The sequence below is a fragment of the Carettochelys insculpta genome, chromosome 7 (genome assembly GCF_033958435.1).
Source record: "Carettochelys insculpta isolate YL-2023 chromosome 7, ASM3395843v1, whole genome shotgun sequence".
NCBI classification, from domain to species: domain Eukaryota; kingdom Metazoa; phylum Chordata; order Testudines; family Carettochelyidae; genus Carettochelys; species Carettochelys insculpta.
The window spans coordinates 18,830,876-18,858,418 of NC_134143.1; the positions used below are offsets into that span (position 1 = coordinate 18,830,876).

The 27,543-nt window shown below is 42.1% G+C and overlaps 1 protein-coding gene across 6 annotated transcripts in view; it reads left to right on the forward strand.

Annotated features, from left to right (window-relative positions):
- The first annotated feature begins 1,924 nt into the window (after nt 1-1,924).
- NRG3 (neuregulin 3) overlaps nt 1,925-27,543 on the forward strand; it is a 1,029,780-nt gene continuing 1,004,161 nt past the window's right edge. For all 6 annotated transcript variants that reach the window (XM_075000092.1, XM_075000093.1, XM_075000083.1 and 3 more), the window contains exon 1: nt 1,925-2,491. The gene's annotated coding sequence lies outside the window, so the exon portion shown is untranslated. The remainder of the gene's footprint in view (nt 2,492-27,543) is intronic.

The window sequence follows — 27,543 nt, forward strand, 5'->3', positions numbered from 1 at the left end:
ATCAACTACCTTGATTGGTGCTGGTGAATCTATGTTGAGAGTATAATCTCTGGGTCTTTTTTTGGCTAACTCTTAGTCTAACCTGGTGTCCAAAGGTGCATAGGCATTGTGTCTTTTCTTGCATGTACCGATGGGTGTGGAAAAGCAATGCAAGGTCATCTGCAAAGTCAGGGTCTTCCAGTGTGGAAAAGGGTGTCCATCTGATATCCCTTGATGCATCTGTTGCTGTTCTCTACATCACTCAGTTGATCACCATGTTGAAGAATAGTCCAGACATGACACATCCCTGTCCTGACCCCAGTCTTGACTTTGAAAGACATATTGCAGTATCCCACGCTGCATGTGAAGTTTGTGTAGAAACTCTTGATGAGGTGGATCACTTGTAGAGGTGTTCTGTAGGCTCTCAGGATGAGTGTGCGTGCAGCTGGGATTATTTTATTCCAATGTGCATTGCTTTGCTCTTGCAATGTTGAATTTCATCTTCCATTTTGTTACCTAGTTTTTTGAAATCTCCTTGGAGTTCTTCGTAGTTAACTTTGAACTGAATAAAACAAAATCCAAGATAGTTATCTGCAGACTTTGCCAATTCACTATTCGTGTTCTTTTCTAGATCATTTAATGAATGTGTTGAACAGAACACGTATCAGAAGAGGTCCTTCAGGGGCCCACTCTTATCTGTTTCCATTGTGAAAACTGACTATTTCTTCTTATAGTTTTCTGTTTTCCAACCAGTTGTTGAAGTGGGGCTCTAGAGAGAAGAATACTGTTGTATGCTTAATTTGTTGCAGAAATTGCACAAGGTAGGGGGTTGCAGGAATAGAGGGGATGACTGTAATAGATGAATACCACCCTCGATAAAAGGATTCTATCCCTGCTTCTGTCTTCGAGCCCTCATATGTGATGCTAGACAAGTCGCCAAAGTGGAATGCTGTACAGATGGTCACTTATTATATGTTCCACATTTAGCAAAACTAGACAATGTTCAGTAAGAAAAAAACTGTCAGACATGAAATGGTTGAGCTATTAGAATGTTACAGCTTCTAACCTCCATGACTCGGATTAATATATATACACATAAAACTCTGCAGCCATTTCAAAAATTCTATATGAATTTAACTATTCACATTAACAATGTTTTATGCAACAACAGTTAAGTCTATTGCATTTCATTTGTCTAGGCAAGTAAATTACTCAAAACTTCATTCAAGAACTGTAATCTTCTTTCACTTTGTTGAAAAGTTACAGAATTTTCCAGAATGTCACACATCTTATCATGAGAAGCTTGTTGATTGAATGTTTGTAATATATGAGTGTTTGTAAAGAACCTGTTTTTTAACCTGAAATGTAAATCGTAAGCCACTTGGTAAAAAGCTAAATTTTCATGTGTTTTCCTTTGTTATGCTTGAAAGCTTTTTGGGGCGGGCAATTGAAGAGACTCCAAAATAGCAACAGCAGAAGTCATTTTCTGACAACGTTTAATAGATTAACAAGCCAGGCACTTTGTCTGATTAAAACATAGTATTTCAGAAATCCCACCTGGGTCAAATGGGTAGCCTTTTCTTTTTTAAGTCAAGTATTCAAAGCATTACTTTATGATCTGTCAGTTTATTGTATTTTGTCTCTCAAACAACTTGATGGTTATTAGTTTTCTGAAGTAATTTAAACATTATTTTTGCTCAGAAGAGGAGATAATTTCAGAATAAATAAACACAGACCTATTTAGAGCTACTAGCAGTCAAGATGCATGAGGTGAAGAACAAATAGTTAGGATAATTTGGAACCTGATGTGTTTCATACTTTGCCGGATGGTGGGGGAGGCAGCAGAGAGGTATTTTGTTCTGTGTTTGCAGGAGGAGGGGAATACATCTGTAGCCAACCAGGCTCGGGTTCCCCAGAGACGAGGCTGCACCCAGAAGGCGAGTGCTATATTTGGTTTATTGAAAGCGCGTGACACCCGCGACGGGAGCCCCGGAGACGCCGCAGTCACCCATGGGGGGAAACCCGACGCGCCGGAGCTTCGCTCGGGGAGAGGCTCTGTAACAGGCCTCCTAACACTAGCTGATAAAGCTGAGCTCATTAACATAAGATTGCCTAACATTGCCTATGCATTTCTTATCACTATCTCTTGTGGCCTACTGCCAGCGTAGCCTTGAAATCTTGGCAAGCGCGGTTTGTTCTGCAGCTGTTCCCATGGCAGTTTGCAGCTTTCACCTTGCACAGACTGGTCTGTTTAGATTCTCCTGAGGATTCACAGAGGGGTCGATCTGCTCTCATGAGACCGTTACAAACTCTTCTCGCACCCTACAACATCTCATGAACACTGTGCTATATCTTCTTCCGAGATGCCTGAATATGGAGTATGAACATAATGTTAGCTCTTCAGAAGCTATGCAATTTATCTATCATAAACATTGCTGCTGGTTTGGGATTTTGAACAATAACTGGCATTTCTAGAGGAGTTACTTTCTCTGAGAATGTGGCCGTCTGTTGGGTGAGTGTAGTGTAAAATTTTTGATCACATTTATTTGTCTTGACACATGGAATGTTAGAACTAAAAATTCCTTATAGGGTCCACTTAATACACTGAGTCAGAGTGGCATGGCAATTTAAGTTTGACAATGTGGAGAGAGTGGTTTTATTTATTTATTTTGAAATCTTAGTTTTTAATCTAAAGATCAACATTTTACAGGATTGCCAATGGGTGTGGGGAGTCGTAGGGGGCAGCCGCCCCAGGGCGTAGTGATTTAAAAGAGCTCCTGGCCACTGTTTGCCTTTATAATATCAATGACAGCCACATGAGCTCTGGGCCATTTAAACTGCCATTGGAGCCCTATGCAGTGCTGAAGTGCTGGCAGGTCAGGGCTACACGCCAGCCCTGCTTCTTCCAGGGGCTGCTCTTCTATCTCACCCAGGGTCTGGAGAAGTCTGTTTTCTACATGGACAGTTTGATTACTTTTCTCCTTGGGTGAGATGCCAGGATGATTAAAGATGTAATCTCTTCAGATTATTAAATGCATTAGGATTATATTTTCCTTTCTGTGGGGAGTGGAATAACTGAATCCCTGAGGTGTTAATGCAGTTAGTCACTTTTTCCATCCTGAAGGTTTTGAATTATCAAGTATAGTGCTGATTTCTGACACATGGGACCAGAGGACCCATAGACAACTGGTGTTAGACCTCTGGGCAGGCATGGGTTTATATTTTATGCACTACTAGGTCCAGCATCTTCAGTGCCATCCCTAACCTAGAGCTGATCTTCTTGTATTCATTTTAAAAAAAATAAGCTTTGAACCCATTGTGAATTTTAGGTGCCCCTAGATTGCTGGTTCCCCTATCCTAGGCACGTGCCTGCTGCACCTAATTGAAAATTCAGTCCTGTCCAGCAGCAAATTCTTATGCAGACCTATCTGGTTTCCTCACCCTTTGCACCAAGGTTCCAGTTCAGAGTTCTGTAATTTTTACCTGTAGCTTTGTTCTAACTTCCTGTTTAGTGGGGGAGTTAGAGATATGCCTTGCTTCCCATTTAGCAAGCAAATTTATTTTTAAAATCTCATCGTTTTGGTGAGCCTGTGTCAAGATTTTTGGATGGTCAGGGTTGTTAATTCAGTGACTCCTTTTGAACAGAACAGGATTTCCTCTACTCCCAAAACTACTATGTCAAAGCCATCCAGATGTCCCATAGAATTTCAGCTACAAGCAGTTGATGTAGAAGCATATCTATGGACTCATGGATGGGTGGGAGCCTGCTTAGTCAGAATAAAATCCAGACTCCCAGTCCTGGGCTATAATCATTGGTGACATTTTCCTCTATTTTCTATTTGATCTTGTTATGGGGGAGAAATTGTGCAAAGCGACTTGTAATTCTTAAATTGTAACTCTTCTAATGGCTGCTATTGTAGATGTCAAACCAGCTGTTTGGTTTGGGTGCTGCTTGTCTTGATGTGTCACTTTGAACACATCACTTGGAAAGCTGTGTGGTGTGGTTCCCTGCAGTGTTAAATGGGGAAAGCTTAACCATGTTTAATACAAAAAACTCTGTGATCTGCTGATGACAGTGCTACATGTGCCAAGTAGCATTATGTAGGTGGGTTTAACCTAAGCTTTGATAATAAGATGATTCTATTTTTTTTTCTACTTGTGATTTTTTTTTAAACTGTAAACTCTGAAACATCCTCCTGTTTAGCTTGGTTACAGTCCTATCTGTGTTTGCAACTCTCTGGGTTGTGTTTTGATCTCACGTGACATGTGAGTGCTTTTCCATTTCAAAATATGCCAGTGTTTGGGTTGAACTTCTGCAAGATATTCAGGGCATGCAATGTGTGAGCTTTTTCGCAGGGAAACTGTTTTAGGTCTTTTTTTATATATAGTTCTGTTATAATCTGGACTGGCTGTCCTGTGCAGATGGTCATCAGGCTTCTATATTTGTACCCCACATCTCTGCAAGTTTGGATACAGTCCTGACATTTGCTCCAGGCCTCTGTACACAGTCTCAGGTTTTAAATCCTCTCTCTAGTATCCTTTCTGAGAGATGGGGTGCCCCAGCCAACTGCCTAGACCCTGAAAGTAGTTCTGGCTCTCTCAAGTTCCTCAAAGGCTATTGCATGCTCCAGTGAGCTCCACAGAAGCTATGGACTCCCTCAATTATTTGTTTAACTCCCATCCGGGGCAAAATTAAGCAAGGAAACACACAAGGCTGTCAGGAGCCCTAAAATCACAATAACTCTTGCATGTAACCATGACTGATATTCAGATAGAACAACAAAAACCTATGTGGTCTTCTATTTCTCCCTATAGTCACCTATGCAGGCTACATCTACGCTACAGAGATCTTTTGGAAGAAGCTCTCCCAGACAATCTCTTCCAAAAGAACTTCTTTCGAAAGAATGCATCCACACACACAAAAAAGCAGATCAAGAGAGTGATCTGCTCTTTCGAAAGGAGCATCCACAAAGCCCCATCTCTTTTGAAAGAGACTGAAAAAAGAAGACTGTGTTCTTTCAAAAGAAGGGCCCTGAGGAGCATCTACATGTTTTCTTTTGAAAGGAGGGTGCTCCTCCTGAAACAGGAAAAAGAGTGACTTTGAAATGAGTGTGCCATTCTTTTGATTTACTTTCAAAAGAACACTTGTTGTGTGCAGACACTCCATGGGGGGAAAACTATTTTGAAAGAATTAGCTGGTGTGGACTCAGCCTCTGAGAGTCCAGTCTATAGGTCCAATCTATATGTTAATTGAGTAAGCCCACTTCTTCCTCTTGTGTAGTCTTCCTTTTTGTCAGCTGATAGATGCCCATTAAGAACAGATCAGCTCAAAGCAGAAGTTATCATTTTATAATGTTCCAGTCCTCTTTTTCAGGTGATAATGCACATGCATGGACACAGGTTTCAAGTCTCTCATTGGGTGGTATGTTGTTTTGGTCTAGTTTGCCTCAAATCTAGACCTGGAAAAATGGTTCACCTGGGTTTCCAGCAATGGCCTGTGTCAAAGTGAAGGCATAGCATAATTTTACATTCAAAATGTTCAAAAATGGGATAAGGGTTTGTAGATTGAAGGTGAATACTAAGCCATCTCAATTAGTATTAAGTGTAATAGTTGTGTTCTTTCATCATTATAAGATATGTCCCACTTTTCCAATTTTGTACAAAAGAGCCTTGTAGTTGGTTGTGTGTGGGTGTGTGCTTTTTCTTTTTTCTTTTTTTTTTGCAATAGTGATATTAAGTATACCCCTGCTCATGAATGAATAAAGCTGTCTTGACTTCTTAAATTGACCTGCAGAGCTATTGAATTCTATCATGGAGGAATCTAAATGATCTCTGCTAGTTATAAATTGTATATGTCAAAAGGATTTTTTTCATATTTTTCTCTAACAAATCCATGTGGCTACATTTGTGTCACTTGTCTCCTTCAAACTAAAAACTGAAAGGAGGAAGTGAGCACATTGTAACCTCAATCTATCCATTCAGAATGATTTTGCCGTGTTCCCTAACTTCTCTTTCACATGAATTGGGAACATCAGTGTCCCATAAAAAGAAAAAAAAAACACCAGTTTTGTTCAGCCTGATTTTTGAAAGTTATCAAATTTGACTTCTTGCAAAAAGTATCCTTAGGAATATGTTGTGATTAAAAAGAAGACAAACCTGAACAAACCTGCTCCACCACACACCCAATTTCCACAACTTTGTCACTGTGCACTCATGGTGAGTAGCTCCTAACTGGTGAACTTTGACTGCTGTCGTTGTCGAAAAGCATGGAGTTTCCCTTTTAAAGTCCCCTTGATATGTAATTAAAGCATTTGAATAACCTCTAAAAGCATTGCAAGTGTAATCTGAGGCAAAATTTTCCAAGTCTACTGCTGGACAAATTTTAGTACTGTATGTCCTCAAAAGTTATAGTTCAGGTCTATCCTTATAAAAATATCCCAGAATACAAATAAGTAATTTGGGAAGAAATATTTCAGTACTAAAACTCAGTCTGAATTTTACTGCTGGTTTTTATTGCTCTAATAAACCAGACCAAAACAATTAGAAATTTGGATCCAGATCAGACTATTGTGGTTCCCCTCTTTACTTTTTGGCATTATATTGAAATCATAGGTATTAGATTTATTATATGAAAATGAAATATACCTGTATGCATTATATACAATGCCAACACATTTGTAGATGTTTGGTTTTTTTATGAATGACTCCTTCAGAGGACTACAGTAGGTTGTTATCATTCAGACATTTATTAAGAATAAAATTTCAACTAATATGTGCAAGCACACCAATTCACTATTATCTAAGTGGTGTAATATTGTCTAATTAGGTCATTTGGTTTTGAGTAAATTGAGATTTTTAAACATACCTTATCAGAGAAGACTGAAACAGTTTGCTAATAAGTGAAAACATTAGTCTTACTACTGGCATTGACTGAAAAGGTAATGGTTATAAATGCAGTGTTGCTTAGCAACTGGAGTAAAATGTTATATGGCAGAGAGACTTTGTTATTCTCTCCTCATCAGAGAACTAGTGGAGTATTTACATATTAGATGTTAAATTGGATATTTTAAATGTGAATGACAAGGACAAAGATCCACAGATGTCTGCAGATCCATGCCAAACTGAGATGTATGAAACACATGGAATGGGAATATTTTAAAGTTTTTTTCTTTTTGAACACAGTTCTGACTCTTCCACCTAGTTTTCCTGGAACGAATGACATGTAAAATTGCTTTCATTTCCTGCATTCTATAATGTCCTGTTGTACTGATATGTGAACAAATTCAAATGAGACATTACATTTCAAAACCCCCAAGCAAAGATTTAAAAATGGCACACTAATAGAAATACTTTTGGAATGGTGTTATTAATCAATTTAAAGTCACCAAACTTGATCCCACACTCTGAAAACAACCCTACTGTCAAAGGCCTTCAGAAATATAAGGAAGCACATTTTTGGGATAGCACCATTATTTGATAAGGAGAATGTTCAAAGGGCTTGATTTCCAGAAAGAAATACGAGAAGGACCTGATGGTAGGAGCCTGATTTCAAAACTGTTAAGATGGCATCTTCTAAGGGAGTGGGATGCACAGATCACACTGGAATGAAATATAACCACCTTAAGTTCCTTGAAGAGTCTACCCTCCAATATCAAAATTGATGTAATCAGGAGTTGGAGTTTAAATGTTTAAGAAATAGGGTCCTTCAGGGCTGGAACCGTGGGAGGCTGCGAGAGTCAGGGCAGGTGTTTGGGAGGAAGTGGGTGCCCAGGGCTGGAGGTGCAGCTGCTGCCCCGGGGAGTACTCCAGGGTCATGTGGGCTGTGTTGGCTAGTCACCAGTGTTGCTCCCCGTAGTCATTTTCGAGTACATTTGTCCCTGCTACCAGACTCTTCCCTTTCCATTTAATGAGAAACAATCACATTCCATTCATGTCATATTGTCCTGGCACAACCAGCCCCCAACCTTGTTTTAAGTTATAAGAAGAAACTGCATGCCAAGTTTGGTAGCCCTCGCTTCTACTGCTTAGGAGGAGTTCTGGAACTAATGGACTCGCAGACATAGACAGGCAGACGCACACAGCACTCAGATATAAAGTAGGAGTTGTGGACGTTCATTCTGAACAACTGCTATCTTCCCGGTCGTTCTTCCTTTTCCCCCTTTGCTTCCTGAAACAAAAAATCATGGTTTCAGATGCTCAGATCAGAGTGCAAGGGTTTTCGTATCGTATGGCAGTGTTTCCCAAATGGGGCTCAGTGAGGTGAAAATAAGGGTTACACAAGAAAATGATCAGGGGTCAGGAACCTGCAGCTCTAAAGAGTCATTTGCGGCTCTGGACGTTGCCACCACTGACTCCTCTGTGGGTCCCTGCCCTGCTGTGCCGTCATTGAAACAGTAGAACTTAAATATCAGAGGGGTAGCCGTGTTAGTCTGGATCTGTAGAGCAACGAAGGGTCCTGTGGCACCTTATAGACTAACAGAAAAGTTTAGAGCATGAGCTTTCGTGAGTTAACTCATCTGAAGAAGTGAGTTAACTCACGAAAGCTCATGCTCTAAACTTTTCTGTTAGTCTATAAGGTGCCATAGAACTTAAATGTCATTGGTTTAACAGCTGGCAGGACAGGGGAGGGATCTGGCCTTTAAACCAACTGAATTTAGTTCTGTTGTTTCAGCACAGGCAGGGCAAGGAGCCCCTGACTCACAAAGTAGCTGGTGAGTGCTCAGTGGGGACAGGGCAAGGGAAGTCAATGGCTATCCAGATGGGGATCCAGATGGATCCTGTGGTTCCTGTGGCATCCTCACCTTTCATTGGCTCTAACTGGCTTCTCACATTGCCATAGGGCAGCCTATGAAATCAGGCCCACAGGACCAAGTCAGAGGAGCTGAGGTAAGTTCATCTCCTATGTTGGGTGAGCTAACTGGAGGAGCTATGTAGAGTGGCTTTCTCTGCTCCCTGCACTTCTCCTGCAGCTGCCTTAGAGAGAAGACCGTGTCAACGGAAGACCTCTCTGCGCGGAATCCGCACTGTGATTCGGGGTACACCCTCTCAGCAGTCTTCTGGAGTCTGCCAAGGATGACGCGAGCGAACAGTTTACTAGTGACGCTTAGGAGGGAGATTCCACAGTAGTTGTTGCAGTCGCTTCTGTCTCCTTTGTTCTTATACAACGTTAACATGTTAGCGTCGCTCATATCCTGTGGAACCTCACCCTCTTTCCAGCACAGGCACAGTAGCTCATGCAGGGGTTCCAGGAGTGTGTCCGTGGCACATTTGATTACCTCTGGTGGTATACCATCCTGACCAGGGGCCTTTCCTGCTGCAATGCTGTCGATGGCTCTCTTCGGTTCATCCACAGTCGGTTCTTGATCCAGTTCGTCCATTACTGGTAGGAGCTCGACGGCATCGAGGGCTGCGTCAACCACAACATTCTCGCGTGAGTACAGCTCGGAGTAGTGCTCAACCCAGCGCTCCATCTGTTTGGCTTTGTCAGTGAAGTCATCACTGACATTTCAGAGGTGCCATCTTGTTCCTGGTGGGTCCTAATGCCTTCTTCATACCCTCGTACATTCCTCTGAGATTACCAAAGTCGGCACAGGTCTGGATGCTGCTGCATAGCTGGAGCCAGTGGTTGTTGGCACAGCGCCTGGCTGTCTGCTGTACTGTTCTTCTGGCGTCTCTAAGTGCTTGTTGGGTACTCTGGCTCGGTGAGCGTTTGTACTCCAGGAGTGCAGCCCGCTTCTTTTCAATGACTGGAATCATCTCATCGGAGTTAGCTTCAAACCGGTCATTCATGTTTCTAGCTCTTCTTCCAAACACCGACAAGGCCATGTTGTAAATTGTATCCCTCAGATGTTGCCATTTGGATGTCGCATCAACGCCCCAAGGGCCACTGCGCAGATTTTCCTGGAGGGTCTCTCTGAACTTTTCAGCTTTCTCCAAGTTTGCCGTCTTTCTGGCGTCAATGCGGGGCCTTCCAGCAGGTTTAGAGCGGTACAGCTTCTTGGGTCTCAGCTTGAGCTTGGAGCAAACTAGCGAGTGATCTGTATCACAGTCAGCACTATGATAGCTGCGTGTCAGAAGGACGTTTTTGAGGTTATTACGCCTAGTGATGACCACATCAAGTTGATGCCAGTGCTTCGAGCGTGGATGTCTCCACGACACTCTGTGCTGTGGCTTCGTTCGGAAGAATGTGTTTGTGATGCACAGATTGTGGTACGTGCACAGTTCAAGGAGACGCTGTCCATTGTCATTCATTTTTCCCACACCGAAGTGTCCTAAGCAGAAGGCCATGAGGCCCAATCAGCTCCAACTCTTGCATTGAAGTCACCCAAGATGTACAGTTGTTCACGAGCAGGTATTTGCGCTACAGCAGCACTAAGCATGTCATAGAACTTGTCTTTTACTTCTGGTGTGGCGTACAGGGTTGGGGCATAAGCGCTGATCAGGTGGACAGGACCAGCGCAAGTTTGAAGCGTGATCCAAAGAAGTCTTTCTGATCCGCCCATGGTTAAATCCACCATTTGTAGAAGGGTGTTTCTGACAGCAAAGCCAACACCGTGCTCTCTGGGTTCTTCTTGGGCTTTACCCTGCCAGAAAAAGGTGTAGTCCTTTTCCTTTAGAGATCCCGAATCTGCAAGTCGCGTCTCTTGCAGTGCAGCAATATCAACTCGGAGCCTCTTCAGTTCCTCATTGATGACAGCGGTCTTGCGGGTGTCACTGATGGCCTGAAGATCTTGAGTCAAGCCGGTCAGCATGGTCCGCACATTTCAGCAAGCAAGCTTGAATTGTTGATGCTTCTCATTTCTTGTTGATTTTCTTATTGGTTTGCCTGGTGCCCAAATTTCAGTCACTTGTCAGGTTCAGGAACCTTAAGCCTCACGCACCCAGCGAGGCAGGTGAACTGTGGCGGGACAGTACCCTATTGGCTGGGGGCTGCCCAGCTTGAGGCAGGCAGTGACTGTCCAGTGAGATGCGAGGATCCCTCCCACCGTCGAAGGCAACCCCTGGCGCTCGTTCTCTACGCCAATCGAGCAAGAGCTTATAAGCGGTAACTGTTGCCTCCCGTGTTGATGCAACGCTGTTCAGCGATGCCGGAGTACCTCTCTGGGCGCAAGCCTGGGCATTTTTTATGGAGACTCTGGGCTGCCCAGACACCAGTGTCCCCCTCTCAGCTTTACTGATATAGTCCAAAGGAGAGGATAACCTCCACGTCTGGTACCAGCTCAGCTGCAAGAGTTGCCGGGATAGTGCCAGAAGTTGACACCGAACCGCCTTCAGACTCCCCTCCGGATTTTCTGTCAGGGTTTACTCCGTTAGCCTTCCTCCTTCCCAGGATAACCCACAAGGCAGTGGGTTGTGGAGAATGTGGTTAAGGATCATACTACTTCATACCTCCCTGTCAACACGAGTCACCATAGCTCCCTGTGGAGCCATGACCCTCCTCCCTACCTTTCGCCGCTCCCCCCAGCTACCATCACCATAGGACCCTCCCCAACCCACTACTCCCATCTGCTCCCATGTCCTCCCTGCTCACTGCACTGGCCCCTCTGCCCCCAGCTACTCTCTCCTCCCAGCCACTCTACATAGCCTTCATCGACTTGACCAAGGCTTTTGGCTTGGTCGGCAGGGATGGTCTGTTCAAGCTGCTCCACAAGATAGGCTGTCCTCCACGGCTACTCAAGATGATCCAGTCGTTCCGCGAAGACATGAGAGGAACCATCCAATATGACAGCGCATTATCGGATGCTTTCAGAATCAGGAGCGGCGTCAAACAAGGATGCGTGCTTGCTCTGACATTGTTTGGGATCTTCTTCGCACTCCTCCTGAAGCATGCCTTTGGATCTTCAACAGAGGGCATCTTGCTGCACACAAGATCTGATGGGAAACTGTTTAACCTTGCAAGGCTGAAAGCTAAGACTAAGGTGCGAGAAGTCCTCATCAGAGAGATGCTGTTCGCAGACGATGCTGCTGTAGTGTCTCACACAGAAGACCAGCTTCAAAAACTGCTGGATCGGTTCTCCAAAGCGTGCAAGGACTTTGGGCTTACCATCAGCCTAAAGAAGACGAATGTACTCGGTCAGGATGTTGCTGAATCCCCATCAATCAGCATTGACAACTATACGTTAGAGGTTGTCCACGAGTTAGTTTACCTCGGGTCCACCATCACTGACACCGTGTCGTTGGACACTGAGCTAAATAGGAGGATCGGAAAAGCGGCCACAACTCTGTCCAGACTCAGCAAGAGAGTGTGGAATAACAACGAACTGTACACTCACACCAAAATGCAAGTCTACAGAGCCTGCATCCTCAGCACCCTCCTTTTATGGCAGCGAGACTTGGACCCTGTATGCCCGCCAGGAAAAGAGGCTGAACGTCTTCCACTTGCGCTGCCTCAGGCGCATCCTTGGAATATCATGGAAGGACAGAGTTACCAACACAGCCGTCCTCGAGCAAGCTGGAATCCCAACCATGCACACCCTCCTCAGGCAGCGTCGGCTCCGCTGCCTTGGCCACGTCCACAGGATGAACGATGGAAGGATTCCAAAAGGCATCCTGTATGGTGAGCTAGCCTCTGGCAAAAGACCCCCCGGACGCCCCCAGTTGCGTTACAAAGATGTCTGCAAGAGAGACCTCAGAGAGGTAGACATCGAGCTGGACAACTGGGAAGAACTAGCAGACGACCGCAGAAGATGGAGGCAGGGGTTACACAAGGGCCTTCAGAAGGGCGAGTTGAAGATCAGACAGCTAGCAGAGGAGAAGCGAGCACACACAAAGCACAATAAGGACTTGCCAGACACCCACTACATCTGCAAGAGATGCAGCAAGGACTGTCACTCTCATGTGGGTCTTTATAGTCACAGTAGATGCTGTAAATGAAGTCTTCAATTGAAACTTTTAAGGGCGCGATCCATAGTCTATGCAGACTGAAGGATGCCTACCTGGAGGAGCTAACTCAGGCAGCGTTTGTTCAGGTGGGGTTTGACTGGTGGCCTCTTTGGATGGATGGATTAGTCCCTGTGGCCGCTTTGGGACTCAAGTGGGTTAATCTGGGGATGGAGAGGTGCAGGTTTGGGGCTGAGAGGGGTTAAGCCATATATGACTGTTGTTAGGGGTTCCGCAAAATTCTTTTGAGTTTTAAGGGGTTCCATAGCCAAATAAGATTGGGAAACGATGTACGGTGTTCACTGTAAGTTGACACAAAATACAGTATCCTTGTACACTGGCTGGGAATTCTTTTCAATATAAATAATTATTATGATTTTAAAAATAATTTTAGTAGGCCATTAAAATTCCTTGTAAGAAAACAGGATTTATTTCTATCTGCTGGTGGTATTAGATGAATGCCAATATTTGGTAGAGAAGGATTGTTTGAAAGTTCAAGTAATGCTACATGTATGGTCAGCCTGTCACTTACATAACAGTATATCTCAACACCATGAGGAAGGAGATGTATTGTCATTCTAAGAGAGGGCCATTCAGCCTCCTACAGAGATTTACCCAGCTCTAGTTGGGTGATTGCTGAAAAATGGAGATTTGGATGGACTGAAACAACTTGAGTTTGTCAATTTTGTCCAGTTGCCAACTTTTTAAAAAGGGAAGTGTCTAAATGACTTGTTTCAACACCAAATTTCTTGTTGGGTTTGGGCTTTTGGCAATAATTGACTGCTATTCCTGTATGTGAGTGTTTATTAGGGGAGCAGAAATAGATTGATATTTTCATACGTGGTATTGTCTCTAATGTAATTTCTCCCTAAGGGGGAGCAAATTGTATAGGAATTTGAAAATACCCCTTTTAATTAGTTGTGAGTTCTCCAGGAACACTCACTGTCCCAGGTTTTAGAAGCCACCAGAACAAGTTAAAGTAGCAGCATGTACATGGCTAGAGCTTGATTGTTTGTATAGAGCTAGCAAACATGGTGCACCCAGCTACGCTTTCATGATTTCCGTATAGTCTTGCTGTGTGAAGAGCCAATGGCACAAAAGATAACGTAATTTTCTGAACAGTTTTTACATTATTTTCTTAATCGAATAAACTGTGTTTTAATATTATCTTCCTTCAGACTCAGTATCTCTTAATGCATTGAAATTACTTGTATGTGATTTGAAAAGTGTGGCCAAATTCCTGAAAGTAAATAACAGGGAACACTGATCAATAATTCTGCCTGTCTTATCTCTGATTCTGCTGACTAAGACTATGTTTGCGCTATCAGATAAATTTGAATTCATTGAAATCAATTTTTAAGGCTGTTTTTTTAATTCAATTTTGTGTAGCCTCACTTCCCAAAGGCTCCCAACATATTCGACACATTGCTTCCAAACCAAACATCAAGTGTTGCAGCAGTGCATTGTGGGAACCTATCCCACAGTTCCCTTGGTCCTGCATTCTGAGCCAGGAGCCAGGTGCAGCAGAGCTGTCGGTTTCCCCGTCCTTGCAGTTTGGGGGAACTGCGAAACTGATACCACAGCAGTCCTGGTCAATTTCTGGGCTCCCCCAAGTGACAGGGACCTGGGAAACTGACAGCACAGCAGCCCTCATCAGTTTCCTGGCTCCGGGTAGCTGGGAGCCAGGTGCAGCACATAGCTCTGTGAAATACATATGGGACACTTGTGGAGGCTAATAAATTTGAATTAAAGGCATGGTGCTTCCACATTAGCTTTATTAGACTTTTTAAACTCAAGATTGATTGCTATACCCGTCCGTTAATACTGACATTTTGTTATCGATATTAGGTCAGATTAAATCGAGCAATGACGCTTATAGTGACGACAGTGATGTTTTAATGTCAAGCTAACTTCTTCGGATTCGATTTTTTCTCTTAGTGTAGAGAGAGCCTAAGTTTTTACTAACTGGGAAGTAACTTTTTTACTTGGAATTCAATATAACGTGTATGAAAACCTCCTTTTTCATGCCTATATCTGGCTGAAACGAGGATACGCGTAGTTTGAGACTGGGCAGTAATGTAAATGTTAACATCCACTATCTGTATTTTGCCAAAGAGACAATTGATTATGTTGCACCTGCAGAAATTTTCAGAGCTGTTTTCATGTGCTCACTAATTAATAAGACTGAATAAATTTTCAGTTCAGTTTTTCCCTTGTTTGATGTAAGTGAAGGTATCTGAGACCATAAAAACAAGAACAACTCATATTAAAGAACAGAGTTTTGCTTGGCTAAATAGGCTGCCAAACTCTTTGTCACTCCTGAGGATACTAAATAATAACAGACACTCACTAAGCCAAGTAGCTGCAGAGAGAAGGAGAGAAAACTCGGGGAAAAAAAAATCTAAGGAAACAATATTTGTAATATATTTGTTTAAAATTGGATGACATTGCTGAACTAAAATTTTATTATTTATATTGTGGTACAGCCTAAAAGGCTCACTGAGGCTATATCTGCCCTACAATCCAGACTGATGCTCTGAGAGGGATCCACTGGTGATCAGTTTAGTGAGTTTAGTGAAGACTTGGCATATCAACTGCAAAGTGTTCTGTCAATCCATTGGAATTTTCACAACAGTGTGCAAAGAGAGGCTTCTGAACTCTTTTTGTATTCAAATTTGACACATTCACATGTAGTTTGAACCCAAGATGTGAATTTTCTGGGTCATTATAGGGGCTCTTTTGCATACTTGGCTTAATCTAATTCTTGACTCCCGCACCCCCTTTTCTGCCCCTCTGCTCTGATTTGCTCACCTTGATAATTTTTTTCTGATTTGTCAACCTTATTTACTTTTTTGGTTCTCTGTGCCTTAAATATTGAGTCTGTTCTAGTATGGCTAAGGTCTGAAGAAGTGGGTCTGTCCCACAAAAACTTACCACCTAATAAATTATTTTGTTAGTCTTTTAAAGTGCTACTTGGCTGCTTTTTTTTGTTTGATAGTGTATAGACTAGCACAGCTTTCTGTATGTTCCTGTCAATCCAGTTACTTTACACCACACAAGAAGAGTTTGGAAAGTCAGTGTGAGAACTCTCCCATAAACCCCACAGTGTAGATCACATGGTAACTCAACTAAGTATGTGAACTCCTGTTATGTCGACAGAAAAGTTTTGAGCTCGAGCTTTCGTGAGCACAGACTCACTTCATCAGATGCATCTGATGAAGTGAGTCTGTGCTCACGAAAGCTCATGCTCAAAACTTTTCTGTTAGTCTTTAAGGTGCCACAGGACCCTTCATTGCTGTTACAGATTCAGACTAACGTGCCTACCCCTCCAATACTAGTCTTAGGCTATGTCTACACTTACATCTGTACGTAGAGTACATCCCCTATGTTTCATGCCTCCAGCATAGGTATAAATAGTAGGATAGACAGCGAGGCCCTGTTTGCATCACTAGAGTAGAGATACACCAGAACCCAAGCAGTACTTCCCCTGTCTACGTTGTTTTTAGCAGTGTAGCATCCTGCTTCCTCCACGCTGCCATAGCCTTTCGCTGGGGTGGGTAACTAGTCATCTCCTAGACAATGCCACTAGTGTAGACAAAGCCTAAGGAGCAAACAAGTGAGAAAAGGTATACTGATAAAGAGATGAGGAATGAGGGGGAGATTTTCAAAACTTATAAGTGATGTAGGAGCACAAATTTCACTGAAGGTTCATGTAGTTGTAAAATTAAAACACAGACAGTTAAAGGGTAACAATTATTATAAGCCAGATGGTCACTGAAGTCATCACTTCCTTGGTAGATGCATCTAAGTCATCTACACTACTTTAAAGTTTTCAAACAATGTTTAAAGTCTGCTTTTTTTTGAATGTCTTCAGGGAGAAAATAATTTTTCCATGCCCAGGATCTCAGGGGAAATCAATGCGGGGTTTGTAAGAGACCTGGCAGGCAGTTTATAAGCTCTATTTGTAGTCTAATTTATTTTATTTACCTATTATTTAGCACCATAAATGTGAGAGGAGCTATACAGAGCACATAGATATCAATGGGTCAATAATAATTTGAGAAGAGATAAATATTAACAGGCAATACAATGGGAGGGATTGGGAAAGAGATGATTAATGGTCCAGGGCAGATCATTCAGACTTTATTCTGGTAATTTATTTATATCTGCTTTAAGTGCTTTAGCTCAGCTTCTAGAACAAGGCTTTTGCATACATATGTAGCAGCTAAATGGGGTCAGGAATTAAAAGGGGAGAAAGAGATGAGATGGCAGAGGCAGTAAGGAAATGAAAGTAACTGAGCAAGGCAGGAAGATGGAGGCTGGGAGGCAAGATGTCTATAGAAGAAGAATGGCATGGGTGGAGCAAATAGAAAAGAACATAAAATGGGTAGTGGAGAGTGAGGTAAGTAAAATCGGCGGGGACAGGTCACACGCAGAGATTCATGTTACAGTACAAAAAGGGGAAAAGATCAGTGCTGATGACTGGATTTTATGACTGGAGCTGTAGAGGACAGTTGTGGCTTACATCCTGCCAGAAGGTGAGCAGTCTCAACTACCATTGTCTTGGTCCCTTAATACTACTTCTACCAGAAGGGCCTCTGAAAGTAGGAGACTTTGTTTTGCCTCAGAAGCTCCTCTGCCTTTTCTAAGCCACAGGCTTGGGTACTGATTACTGTTTGGCTCCAGGTTTCTCTGATAGCCACCACTTACCTACTGAAATCCTTGAGCAGGTCTCTCTCAAATGAATTCCAGTATCTGACCCCATTAAGGGGCTGCTAGAGAGGAAGACCTATGCTGGTGTCCTATTAAATGGTTTTGAGGAGAACTTGTGGTGAATCAGAAAGGAAAGGACCCTCAATATTCCATTAACCTCAGAAGCACTCAGCTGGCAAAATGCTGTGTGACCAAACCAAAAAAAAAAAGTATTTTTTTACTAAATTGTATTGTATTTAGAAAGAGAAGAATCTTGACTGAATTTCAGTGAGACCAGTGAGTACTTCATTTTGTCCACTTGAAAATGCAGTGCTTACATGCTTTTCCATGTGATATTTCTCAGTCTGCTGGAAAATTTCTTTACGTTAACCTCTTTTCACTGTTTACAGCTAAACGATTGTCATTTGCTCTGTTTTATTTCAACTCGTTTTTCTTTCAAATCAGCTTTCTAGAATCCAGGTCTTAGGCATTATTTTTTTACCACTTGATGGCCGTGTCTACGCTAGCCAAAAACTTCGAAATGGCCATGCAAATGGCCATTTCGAAGTTTACTAATGAAGCACTGAAATACATATTCAACACCTCATTAGCATGCAGGCGGCCGTGGCACTTCGAAATTGGCGCAGCTCGTCCAGACGGGGCTTCTTTTCAAAAGGACCCCGCCTACTTTGAAGTCCCCTTATTCCCATCTGCTCATAGCAATAAGGGGACTTTGAAGTAGGCGGGGTCCTTTCGAAAAGGAGCCCCATCTAGACGAGCCATGCAGTGGTGAGCCACATCAATTTCAAAGTGCCGCAGCTGCCCGCATGCTAATGAGGCGCTGAATATGTATTTTAGTGCTTCATTAGTAAACTTCAAAAGGTCCATTTGCATGGTCATTTTGAAGTTTTTGGCTAGTGTAGAAGTAGCCTATGTGATGTGGTGGCTGTCCTATCCTGGGTTATCAGGGGTGAGAACAGCTTTGGGAGCATGCTGGGGCTGGGAGCCAATCAGCAAGATCCTGAAGACAGCTAGGCAGGGCCAGAGTGGGCCCTTTAAGGAGGACTCCTGGACAGGAAAAATTCACTGTAACTCCAGCTATGGAGGGAGAGGGACCTAGCTGCCTGCTAGTATGGGACAGTGCAGGGCTAGGAAAAGGCAAGGCAAGCCAGGGGAGCTGGGGACTGGGACCCAGGGAGGTACTAGAGCTGCAGAGGAGCTGCCAGGGAAGAATAACCCTATGACGTGTGAATAATTTAGACTGAAGTTTGCAGCTGCTGGAAGGGACTAGATGACGAATGGCAGTAGATCACTGACACAAGGTGGTGGACACATAAACAGGAGGCAGATAGTGGGCAGGAAAGACACTGGCCAGCAGAGGGCACTCTGAAGTTGGAGAGAGAATACCTAGACTGAACAGCAGGAGGCGCCAAAGTGGTGAGTCACAATGTATTACATTCTGTGAAGAGTAATGTTATCCTACTCTTGAAAGAAGGGCAAACTAAGTTACTCAGCCATGGCCACACTCAGTGGCATAAGCGTAATTTGAACTCATGCCCTTTGGATGCCTAACTCTCCAGTTATCCCCAACTAAAATGAACAGTTGGTTTTGCTAATCTTCACTAACAGCAATAGTCCTTGATTACATGAGTAGTCCTGTTGAAGTCGATGGGAATACACAAATGAGAAGGAAATTTAAAGAAGTCTTTGCAGGATGGAAAATGTCCTGAGAATACAAGCAGCATTCCTGAAAGTTTGAGTGATTTTTTTTTTTCCTTATAAATATGGTACAGACTGAACCTCTCTGTTCCAGTACCCTCAGGATCTGACTGGTGCTGAATGAGAGAATTTGCCAAACTATGGGAGGTCAATAGTGTCTAGCAACATTACCAATTTAGACAAGTGCTGAATACAGAAATGTTCCCAGATCATGATTCCAGGTTTGATTCAGCAAGCAATTCATCTGTGAAGTTTTGTGTGTGTGCTGTGTTGTGTTGTATATATCTCCAGTACATGGACTTGACAGAGAACAAAAACAGGCCAGCATATGCAAAAACAAAAACACATTCTAAAGGCTGACAAAGCCACCTCCTAAATGATTGTACATTTGAATTCCATGCATTTAATTTCAAAGCTGCTTTTACTGGGAAAAAAATCAACTTTAGCAAAATGCACAAAAAACACCCCAAAATACAAGCAACACAGTTTTTTTTTTTTTCTTATTTTCAAGCCTGTTCAGATTTTTTGGTCAGATGAAATAGTGATGTATTTGTTAGAATTTGCACTTCCAGTTTTCTAATATTCAGTGTTTTAAAAACTGAGTCAATATTTTACAGGCATGGCAGTGTGAATAACGCTAGTATATAACTATAACTTCTAAAATGATATTTCTGGCAGTACCTCTAAATTCCGGTATGCTGAAGTCACTGCAGAGAAAAATGCAGCAGGCATAATTTAATGAGTCCCATTCAGCTGAAGCTATGTGCATGAATATAGCAGAGGTAGTGTATTTATTGGAAATTCTTAGTCTCTGTTGTATAAACTCATCTGTTTTTGTTGTGGATAATTTTTTTTTTGTAACCAGTAAGTAGAAAATAAAACTACCAAGACACTTGCAAAACTGGGAAATAAAAAATAGAGCAATTTAATGAGACTGAGCAAAGGAAAAAGAATAGAATAGATATGATAATTTGATTGGTAGGGTATCAATTTCATGACTGAAAGGCCAGAGAGAGCTGCTATTTTGTAAAATACGTGACTTCCTTAAAGGTATCTTTGCTGTGTTAAATAGTACTACTGTACTTTTTGATAACTCTTATAAAACAGTGCATGTCATCCCTATCACGTAAATTTCACTGTACACTAGCGATGTATTACTTGCATTTTTACAGGCATGCAAACTGAACCATAAAAATCGGTAAAAGTTTACTGCCTGATTCTGAATCCATTGAAATTAGTAGGAAACTTACATTAGCTTTAAAGTGGTGCAAGATCGAGCCTTCAGTGGGCAAAAAGGGAAGTAGAACCTGATGTCTAACCCGTTGGCTTCAGTGAATCTAGGTAAGTCTCCCACAGACTTCTGTGAAGCCAAGATTACGTTTGAGGTTTCTGACTTCCAGCTACATCAGTTAACAGGCCTTCTTAGTGTTATTCATTATGGTCCTGATTTCATGGACCATCTATATGCAGTTCTGCATTCAAAGCATGGAATTTATACATGGAGATATCAATTTAAACTCTTAATTTGTATGTTCAGTGTTCCCTTTGCATTTACAACGTGATAAAGATGTGCACCCAACTTAGAAAACTGAACTCTAAACTGGTATGCAAAATGTGCATAACAAACTGAAAAAATTACTGAAAATTAGAGTTTATTTGCTTTAGGCATCACCGTGAAAACAGTCCTATTTTTTGGGGGGGAAAAAAAAGCTGCCGCCATTTTGCTTATTAGCTCTCACAAGTGGATTCTTTACCCACACTAAAGAATGCATTTCCAAAAATGGGCCAAAGTGTGAATGTAAATTAGCCTATTTAAAAGAGAGAGAGTTTGTAAAATTCAACATCTGAGGTGAGAAATTAAACTTTTTCACAAGTTTATGAAAAAAATAATTCTTTTGATTTTCTTAAACTAACAATACTACAGGTTTAACCTCTCTAGTCTGGCACTGTCTTGTTCAGCAACATCCGTAATCCATATGATTTTAGTTAGCCAGCCAACCACTTCCCATGGGCATGGCCAAGTTTCCTGCAGTCCCATAAAATTTGTTTACAATCACCAGTCCTGGCTCTCAATGTTTTGTCTGTTATTTAGCTCTAATTGACCCCTAAATGTTGCATTCTAAGAGCCCAGTAAGCAGTGGAATTATTGATAATGTTACTAGACAATATTGATGTCTTGTCTTGACACAACCCACACTGTCCACATTCCTAAGGCGTTCTGTTGACAGTAAATTGACAGCCATCTCCTGCTCCCCCACGAGACAGAATGCCTTTGTCAACAGAAAGCCAGTCTGCATGTTCCAGAGGCCCTCTGTCGACAGAGAGGGCTTTGGGGAAACTGGGCAGCCCCGTCTGCTGTGTTTCCGGTTGGCTGTTTTGTTGAGAAAGTGGCCCGGCAGTTTGTCTGCTCTGTCAACAGTGCAGATCGCTCTCCCAGACTGTTTGGCAGTCTGGCTGCAATCCGTCAACGGAAGTTTTGTTGGGAGATATCTTCCAACAGAAACACCTGTCGACTGATTACTCCAGTGTAGACATGGCCTCTGTCCAGCTTGCTAAAGTATTTTCAGTTCTACCTTTCGCTGACTTCATTTGTGAATATGTATGAAGGGTGCATGTAAAAATAAATCACATTCTGCTGCTTTCTATGTTTACAATTAAATTAAATGAATCCTCTTGTTGAACATATGGTGGAACAGATTCTTAAGGCAAAATCAGAACATTTTTGAATTCAGCAGTTTTAATGATGGGAGACTCCAGAATGCTGTGTTTTGGTTCTCATCACACTCTCCTGGGAAGAGGGAGCTCCAAGACAGGCAACAAAAATGCTTACACAAGTAGGAATTTCCATCTGGCAAGAACAACAAGTAGTCCTGTGGCATCTTATAGACTAACAGATATTTTGGAGCATAAACTTTCATGGGCAAAGACCTGTTTCATTGTCTCCTCTGGAAACCCCACTCATGCATCTGACGAAGTGGGTCTTTGTCTGAAAGATTATGCTCCAAATTATCTGTTAGTATCAAGGTGCCACAGGACTTCTTGTTGTTTATGCAGATACAGACTAACACGGTGTAGCCAGACAAAGTCTCCCCCTTACAAGCCAGCTTGCTCGCTGCCCCCCCCCACTGAGGAGCACAGAGGGCACGGAAACGGCTGCTGACAGCACAGTCTTTGATGCCTCTCATTGAGGCCCAGATGTGCTAGCTCATCGTGACCCTGAGAAACAGAAAGTACAGATAGAGGGCTAACAGGCCAAACTGTCAACGGGGAGGGGGACCCTCAAGAAATCACCTCCAAGAAATCACCCCAGCTGGCATTGATGGATATGATGACCACACAACCATTCCAGAAGAGGAAGTCTCTGCCCACACAAAAAGAATGTCCTGTACTCCCAAATTGCTTATCTCCTGTCTTACAAGTGCAAATTAAGTAAGGAATGCCCTTGTAACAAACTGGAGTCACAAAAGACAGACTAGCACGATCTGGCACCTTAGATAAGAAAGACAATACGTAACCTAAAAGGGGTATAAAAGGTGGGCCCAGCAGAACTCTAACTTTGAGTGCATTCCACCAACTACCTGCTGGTCGGGTCAGGTGATTGTCTCCCGAGGTCCGCAACTGGGGACGCCCAACCTCGTATTCGTCTTTCCGCGGAATTGAGTGACCGATCCAGCTTGGCTATGCTGGTATCGAGAGATGCAGAGAGGGTAAGATATACCCATGCTAGGTCTCCTTTTTGTGCACAGTTAAAGAATTAGAGCTCTGTAACTAGATGTCATTGTATCAAGATATCATTGTGTTAGATGGTAACAGATATCTTTGTATTGGATTGTAACGTAACCTGTTAACACCTGTACTCTGCTAGCATATAAGAAGTAGACAATAGCCTTTGTAACCGCATGCTTATAACTGTAGCTTAATAAACTTGTAACTAGTTAAGATCTAAGCCTGACTGCTGTTACCGATTTGTCACTGCAATACAGCCGACACAATAAAAAGAACTTTAACCATTTGGTTACCACAGCCTGGCCGTAGGTGAGAGTGCTAGGAGCTCCCTGCTCTAACAGTAAAAAACTGGGTTGTTTAGGACCCAGGGGAATACCTCACCGCACATTACCCGGCCACCGGCTAACACACGGCTGCCCCTCTGATATTTGTAAGCATAAGTCCATAGCTATCTGCCTGTAATTATGGGAAAACTTCCTGATTGGCAACTTATTTCATAGTTATCTACTATAGGATGTGGGGGTTTTTTACAATGGCCTCTCTCAGAACCCATATGATGGATTAGATCAGCTATTGGTTTTACCCAGTATAAAAGTGCCAGTAAATCCACTTACTGGTCATGAAGTCTCATTGAGGTAAAAAGAGCAAAACAGTAGAAACGTAGTTTTGTTGGAGTATAGACTAACACGGCTACCTCTCTGTTACTATTCAAGGTAAAAAAACAGTAAATGCAAATGTACCCTTTGTTCTCACAGTGCTGGTCAGAATCCCTCATTTTAAATATAATGCAGAAACAGCAACAGAACTCAGCAGCAGCCCCTGAATAGTTTCACTTTATTCTTTGCATTTAATTGTACCTGCAGACAGAAGTTAATCTTTTGCATGGCATATAAACCTTGTAGAGTGGGAAACTTACTTTAAATTGCTTTGCTATTGGATCCAATTTTCATCCTCACTGATGGAGAAAATATAGTTTGTTATGAATGGATAGTTATGTGTTTTAACCGCTTCACCTTTAAATCTAAGAACAGCCTTAGCAAAGAGTTCTTTATTTTTCCCCATGTACTTCTGTTTATTTCCCAAGTACTTCATGTATGCGTAATCATTCTCAATTACAGTAGTAAGGATTAGAGTCGATTTGGGGATACAATCTGAAATATATTTAATATCTTGAAGTTTTCCTCTTTGAAAGACTACAACGGTGGACCAAATCTATTCCTGACTCAGCTGGTATTATGACGTGTGAGTGGGTGGGTGGGGAGTAAATGTAGCACGTGAACTATATTTCTTCGAATTCTTTTGTACGATGGATCGCATTATCCCTGTTTTGCAGATGGGATAGTGGGCAGAGCAGTTGACATACCACAGCTATAGGGGGAGTTGGGTCTGGAATCATAACTGCGACAGAGGACTGGCTCCCACTCCAATACTCAGGCACTGGAGAACACTGCTTTTGTCATAACAGGGATATCATCTGTAATAATTCAAGGTGTGAGAGGAAAAAAACAGTCCACAGTCTTCCTGATGGGGTGGGGGGTGGGTTATACAGCCCTGCAAGGATTCCAGGCAGCTTTCCCTGACACCAGAACAGCTGCTTATGAATTTTTAAAGCATTCTGAATTTCCTTACCAGCATCCACCCTCTGCTCTGCATTAATCATTTTCATTACACACACACTGATCAAAATACTATTTTATTTCCACTGGAAACTTATAAACACTTCAGTTGCTATCCAGAGCATTCATGTGAATCAATAGAGTTCTAACCTTGGTAATGATCAAGTTATAGTTCATAGGAAAAAAACTCTATTAGATTCAACCCCTATTACCATGGTTTGGTTGAAAGCCCAGTGCTTTTGGGGGTGGTGTTAAGGAAGCCTTATAGCAAGAACATATATAATGTATTTAGTGCTGTTGACAGTCAAGGGCACATAGCACTTAATATGAGACATGGTTATGGCGAAGTGTATTTGAAGTGTCAGCTATGTGAAAGACAGGAATAAATTGTTTGAAGTAGTTGATTCAAATCAACTATTATCTGAAGAAATAAAGCTTGTCACCGTATCAAAATTTGTATTTATGAGCTTCTGTCCATATAATAAACCACTTAAAAATTCAGGGGTGAATAATTTTTATAGACTCATTTAGAATGTCTTTTTATATTCCCTTCATGTCTGCCTGGGTAAGATCAGAAATAGGAAACTTTGGTGCATGTTTGTTGTAAAATACATATTATTGATGTTTGTTCATTGGGGCTGGTACAGTATATATGATCTCAACAAAAGACAAACAGTTACATGGCATATATTAATGATGGGTAAGGAGGATAGGACAAGAAGCAGTGGGCTTAAACTGAAGCAAGTGGGGGTTTGATTAGCTATTAGGAAAAACTTCCGAACTGTCAGGGTGGTTAAACACTGGAATAAATTGCCCAGGGAGATTGTGGAATCTCCATCACTGGAGATATTTGAGAGCAGGTGAGATAAATCAGGGATGGACTAGACCAGGAGTCAGCAACCAAAATAGCAAGAGCAGCCGTTCCCACCCCGCATTTGGTTTAAAAAAAAATTAACAATTCAAGAGCTGCGTTGCTAGTGAATATGAGACCATCTTTTTAATAAGCAACATCCAACCATACTTTTTGTAACCCCTGTTTTAAGAACAGTGCGTGCACGATTGGTAATGTGATACATGTTTATTGTAGGACATTCACAAACTTTTTGCATATTCAATATCCTCACGCTTTAAGTGTGTGTTTGTTCCACTGTCTTCCTGACTCTCTCTCTCGAGCATGCTAGGAGAAGTTATCCGGTGTTACGAGATCACATATGCATTGCTATTTAGATAGGGGTTTGTTCATTTTGGGGTTTTAGATGTTCACATTTTATTGAAAATAAGCAGGAGGATTTTTTGCTTTAACTTTGCAATTATAGCCTTAGGAGTCACAAAGAAGTCTTTAAAGAGCCACTTATAGCTCCAGAGCCACAGGTGGCATACCCCTGATCTAGAGAATCTGGAGAGTACACGGTCCTACTGTGAAGGCATGATGGACTTGACCTCTTGAGGTCCGTTCCTGTCCTAGTGTTCCGTGATTCTACAATCAAAAGTTGCAAGTGCAGTTTGGATACACACACAGAGCCACAACACCAGACTGTCAGCTGGTGTAAATCAGGATAGCTACGATAGAGCTAATCTGATTTATGCTATCTGAGGATCTGGCCCTGTAATGGGAAGATGTTCCAGCAGGCAACCAAAAGAAGATATCCACATTGAGGATAGAAAGTAATGGCTCCATCAAGTCATTCCTAAAGACAGTGGGGTAATTAGACTTCACTGACTGGTTTGTGAAAATCTCCACATTAGTGCAGGGTAGTAGGTCAAAAGCATCCCCCTTCCTGAGAATATTTTCCCACTGCAATTAGAAATCAGAGGGATGTAGGATGACATGCCTGCCACTATTGTGAACTCACCAATTTTATCATAAGCCTTGAAATATTTTGGTGAATCTTTTTTGTTTAGGCCTTAGCTCCGGTATTCATGTGCTGATGTGAGAACCTCTCCATTGGTTAAAAAAGATATAGTCCTGAGGCTTGTAAAGGAAAACATGAACTCCAGAGGGTCAGACACCAAGAAGGCAAATAGAAATTCCATTTTTAAAGTGTGACTGCTTCATGGAGCCTGACTCCATAATTCTTTTGAATGTCTGGTGTGAGCAATACGAGTTGTCTTAGGAATCCTGCAGGTGTTAGAAACCTACATAATGCTGCTGATGGTCTGATTACTCTTTCTGACCACTGAGGCCCATGAACTCCATCTTGGACATAAGGCAAGTGGCAGTCTCCCCCTGAAGGAGGTGACCTGGAATTTGGAAGACTTCTGGAGGGGTATCATTAGAGACATCCAAACTCATGGAAGAAACGTAAACCAAAGTTTTGTTGTCATAGTGATTTGGGATTATCAGTAAATCAGAAATCCAGAGGTGGGATACGTTTGGTCATTGACCCCAGTCATAGGGGAGTAAGAACGTATCGGAGGCCATATTGAGATGGAAATGGGAAGATCATTTTAAAAACAAAATAAAAAGCCCTCCAATGGATTGCTGAAGATTGTGAGAACAGTGTTTTTTTTTCTTTAGCTGTGCTGGTTTGCCCAAATATAGCACCCCTTTGCTATTTGTGTGGCTGAGGTGAAATTTTTCTTTATAGTTCAGAGGAAAGGTGGTGATAAATGTTGAGACCTGCAGTGAACTCTGTAAAAGGTTTTCTAAACTGGAAGTTCTATAGTTCTGAACATATAAGTTTATTTGAGCTCTCTATATTGAGTGTAAATTGCTGTGTGTTCTCTTTCAAAATTAAATATCTTAGAAAAAGAAAGCCAAAGACACTGGGCCAAATTTTGCTCTGGATACACCGGAGCAAATCTAGAGTACCTCTGTTGTCAGTTAAGTCTCTCAGGATTTGCTGAGTTGCTTACAACGTGTTTTACTTTAATAATTTCTGTGACTGAATGGAAGGCCATAGAAAGTGCTTTCATACTACATGGTCACAGA